Genomic DNA, 5582 nt, shown 5'->3' on the forward strand with positions numbered 1-5582 from the left:
TATAGGTTGTACTCAAACTTTAGATAACCATTCATTTTCAATCGACCTCATGTCGGTCTCAACTAAAAGTTCCGACGTCATTTTCGGCATGGATTAGTTGAGTCTTCATCATAACGACATCATGTGTTATGAAAAGACTGTTCGCCTTAATCTGCCGTCTGGCGAAACTCTAGTAGTCTATGGCGACACACCCAGCACTAACCTTCGTATCATCTCGAGTATTCAAGCCCAGAAATACTTGCGAAAGGAATATCGCGCATTCCTTGCTCATGTTGTCGATGTGAGCCAAGAGACGAAGGACATTAAGAACATCCTGGTAGAACACGACTTTCCCGACATCTTTCCAGAAGAACTCCCAGGATTACCTCCACAACGTCAAGTCGAGTTCAAATCGACTTAGTTCCAGGGGCTACCCCAGTAGCCAAGTCGCCCTATCATCTAGCACCTACAGAGATGCAGGAACTGTCCGGTCAACTTAACGAACTGCTCGGCAAGGGCTTTATAAGACCAAGATTCTCACCCTGGGGAGCTTCGGTCTTGTTCGTCAAGAAGAAAGACGGATCGTTTCGTATGTGCATCGACTACAGGGAACTCAACAAGCTTACCATTAAGAATCGTTACCCTCTGCCTCGTATAGAATATTTGTTCGACCAACTGCAAGGGGCGAATTACTTTTCAAAGATAGATCTGAGATCCGGGTATCGCCAGTTGCGAGTCCAAGTGGAGGATGTTCCGAAGACAGCCTTCCGAACTCGTTACGGTCACTACGAGTTTGTAGTGATGCCATTCAGATTAACTAATGCGCCCGCAGTATTCATGGACTTAATGAATAGGGTATGCCATCCTTACTTTGATTAGTTCTTCATCGTCTTCATAGATGACATACTTATCTACTCTCGTAGTAAGGAAGAGCATAGTAAGCATCTACGTCAGGTCTAGGAAACATTACGATCAAAGAAGCTCTACGCGGAGTTCTGTAGATGCGAATATTGGATTCGAAGAGTCGAATTCCTGGGTCACGTTGTCAGCCATTGAGAACTGGTCAGCACCGAAAACGCCTATAGAAATTCGTCAATTTCTAGGCCTCGCTGGCTACTATCATAGACTCATTCAGAACTCTTTTCCAGATTGCGAAACCTCTTACGAATTTGACCCAGAAGGACGTGGCCTCTGACTGGGAAAGGGAGCAATAGAAAGCATCCCAAACGCTGAAGCGAGCCTTATGCACCGCACCGATACTATCCCTCCCCGAAGGGATAGAAGACTTCGTTGTCTATTACGATGCGTCAAATCAAGGGCTCGGTTGTATTCTAATGCAACAAGGTAAGGTCATTGCCTATGCCTCCCGTCAACTTAAGACACTCGAAGCCAGCTATACGACACACGATCTGGAGTTAGAGGCAGTGGTAATTGCTCCCAAGGTCCCGAATGACCTTCGAACCTTTGAAATTCCAGGTGGGAGACCGAGTTCCTTTGAAAGTCTCACCCTGGAAGGGCTTGATACGCTTGGAAAGCGTGGAAAACTAAATCCAAGATATGTAGGGCCCTTCGAGATTCTCGCTAGAATCGGCCCTGTAGCTTACAAACTCAATCTATCTCGCGAACTCAGTAACGTACATCCTATTTTCCGCGTCTCGAACTTGAAAAAGTGCCTAACCGACGAGACTCTTGTAATCCCACTCGACGAGATCGAGATCAACGAGAGCCTCAACTTCGTAGAAGAACCTGTAGAGATCATGGACAGAGAGGTCAAGCAAATGAAGCAAAGCCGCATCCTAATAGTGAAGGTTCGCTGGAACGCCGAACGAGGACCGGAATTCACTTGGGAGCGCAAGGATCAAATGAAATTGAAATATCCTCATCTTTTCGCTTAGTTATTTGTAACTATTTATTGCTTAAACTCTAATTTCGGGACGAAATTCCCTCTAACAGGGGGATGATGTGACAACCCAAAATTTCTATCTTGTACAAACTCTACAGTCAATCTAGTCAAACTTACTTCTGCTAACTTTTAGCACAGTTTAGCTTCTGTTTGAGCATTCTGAACTTAATTCATCAAAAGAATAAGTGAAAGGAAGTGTCCATTGGAGTTGTAAACTAACAAACAAGCCCTAGCCATCATCATATGGAGTTTACGGCCACACCATGTGAGTTTACGGCCGTAAACACATGGTGGCCGTAAACCCCTAAGTATATATATGGCACTTAGTCATTTTTCACTCATTATTCACATTCTAAGCTAGAGAAATCAGATTTTTCTCCCAAGGACCTTCAAGTTTTCTTTCAAATCTTCACAAAAGTAAGTAAGATCCTTCCATCTTTGTGTTATACATCATTTCTCCTTGATTCACCCTTGAATCCATCCACAAATTCCATCTTCTATTCTAGGTCTTCAAGATCCTCAAGAACACCAAGTACACTTGTGTGTTTTGGGCCGAAAACTCCCCTCTTTAGCCTTCAAATTGTAAGTCCTTACCTCCCTTACATGTTTATAAGTTAGTATAATGAGTTAGGGAATTGAAAACACCAAGAATCAATCAACCAAGGGAGTTTACGGCCGAGGCAATCTCCTTGGGCCGTAAACTCTAATAAAGGGTGCAAAGTTGCCCTAAACTCCTTCCTAAGGCTTAGAACTTGGTCTAGAACACCTTCCCTTTGAGCTAAGGACCTTAAACATCGAATTGGTACAAGTCACCATGGGTTTACGACCGTAAACTAATAAGGGCCGTAAACCCTAGGCCGTAAACTCATGGAGAGTTGGTCCTTGGGCCGTAAACTCTAAAGCAAAGCCATACAACCCTTAGATGCAACCATTTAATACTTATAACACTTGAATCAAAGTGTTTTCCATGTTATAGGGTGCCTATACTTGTTAACTTAGTTGTTTAATCACTAATTAGATACATATATGTTTCATTATATGCCAACTAGGATACTTGTGTGTGCTCAAGTCTTCACTTGACACTTAGCATCCTATACAGAAGTTTCATCCAAACCACTCACTACAGGTGAGTTCATACCCCTTAATTAACCTTTTAAACGATTTTAAATGCTTTTATGGGGGGGGGGAATACAAGTTGAACTAATATAGTTATTATATCAATCACATGTGATTAATAACTACCAAACAAATGGATTTCTTACCTTTCAAACTGTGTTATCAATCAAACTACTTCAAATCGTTTTATAAACTCTTTTACATGTTAAAAACTTTCTATTAAACTTGTTCTTATATGCCAAACTGCTTTTAAATCGTCTTATAAAATGACACCAAGTCATCAATATTTATATAAACTCTTCAATAGGGTTTACAAAACTTCTTTCTAAACTTATATTTTCTCAAATGCGTATCTATATAGATATAGTTATATAAGTAGGATTGAAAGGACTTAGGACTGATAGCTCACCTTATTTCTTGCTCCTTGTTTGGTTGTGGACTTAGGGTATCAGATGTTTGTCCGAAAGTCGTTTGAATCTTAGTTATATATTATGTATATGTATATAGATATAAAAGTTCCTTCATTCAGTTTAATACCTTTGGGTAGCAAAGGTATACAAACATGTTCATTCATACAAACAACATTGTTATTAAACTATAATAGGTATAGTTTAGCAAGTTACTAATACTATTACTAGAACAATGAAACATACAAAGAGTCAGTTCATACATGAGTCAATACATACTATTATGAGAAACTAGGAGAATATACTATATACTAGTACAGAAAGAACATTACTATGTTATGACTTACTATACAGACATTGATATACGATAATTTAATGTGACATACCATTTAAGGATATAACAAGACAGTGTTGTATCATATTGTAACCAGAGTCTCCTGGAGGGAGAGCAGGCGTCTTGTGTATAGATCTATACGGGACAGACACTCGCACACCCCGACTGCTAGCTACAGTCCCAGCCGATAAGGCCAAGGGGTGTCAAAATGTCACCTCACTACATATGACACCGAAGGGTCATCTTTTATTCAGTCGTCGATCAGCATGGTTACATACGAGTTCACATTTAAACCTTTAATTAACCAACTTGAGATTAAAGGAAAAAAGACTCCCCGGGGTGTATTGTCCATTTAATACTACCTGGAGTTTGTATTTTATTACAAAAAGACTCCTGAGGTGTATTGTCCATTTAATACTACCTAGAGTCCGTATTTTATTACTTTAGACTCCCCGAGGTGTATTGTACATTTAATACTACCTGGAGTCTGTATTTTATCACTTTATAACCAGCAGTGTCACTGCTGAGGTAAAACATTATTTTCCCTATTACATTTACTTTGTGATCTTATCGCATACTCATTAATGTATAAACTATATTTAGTTAATGATAGTTATAATTGGGAAAATACACACTTTCACAAGAAACAAACATACAGAACATTTGGATGCCTTGGTAGAAGGCTACTCTTAGTAGAAAATATAGGATTTTCTAGGAGATATAATTACATACAGCAAACATTTACATTGAACAATTACAAACATTTTCTTCAAACTTACAAACATTTTCGTGCAAACAATGACACTAAAATACTTATGGACTCACCAGCCTTAAAGCTGATCAACTCTTTCAAAATAACTTGTATTCTCAGGTCATTAGTAGACAGGTACCGATGTCAGGTTTTTGAGACGATGGAGCTCGTTCAAGACTCATCTCTTATTTTTGATTTACATTTTTTTGGTGTCTTATAAACTTCACAGAACACACTTGTATGAAATTATATTATTAATGCAATGGATGATGTTGTTGCTTGTTTACTACTATGCTTTGTTGTGATACTGTACATGACGTCATCCACCCCCGAACGATTCCGCCGTTCCGGTTTTGGGGTGTGACAGATATGCTAGAACTTTGCCAAAGTGCAATAAGTGCAACTTCCATCACACGGAAGCTTGCAGGGAAATGTATTGCAGAAAATGCAACAAGAAGGGGCATACCGCCCACTTCTGTAAAGCACCAGCACAACCCATCTCTTAAGTCCCCGCCGCGGGAGTAAGTCAAGCTTGCTATGAGTGTGGTGAAATCGGGCATTTAAAGAGAAACTACCCAAAGACAAAGAATGCTGGCGGTGTTGGGCGAATTTTTGTAATTGGCCATAAAGAAGAGATAGCAGATCCTAACATGGTTACCGTTACGTTTCTTCTCAACAATTCTTACGCATGCATTCTTTTCGATAGTGGTGCGGAGAAAAGCTTCGTGAGCCATAAATTCAAACATCTACTAAAACAAAATCTCCGTTCATTAAAAGATACATTCATAGTAGAGATGGCAAACGGAAAGACCGAGAGCACAAATGACATATACATAGGATGCACACTTACTCTAAACAACTATTCATTTCAAATTTACCTTATGCCGGTTATCCTATGTTTTGAAAGAGCCATTCGTCTTAATCTGCCAAGTAATGAATCTCTTGTTATCTATGGCGATAAATCTGGTGCAAATCTTCAAATTATTTCATGTGTCAAGGCCCAGAAGTATCTTCGCAAAGATTAGTGTGCCTTCTTAGCTCACGTAGTAGATAAGACACGATAAGTAAAAAGCATCAAGGATATCCCTGAAG

Source organism: Lactuca virosa, chromosome 6, assembly GCF_052849685.1.
Source record: "Lactuca virosa cultivar CGN04683 chromosome 6, Lactuca_virosa_CGN04683_v6, whole genome shotgun sequence".
Lineage (NCBI taxonomy): Eukaryota > Viridiplantae > Streptophyta > Magnoliopsida > Asterales > Asteraceae > Lactuca > Lactuca virosa.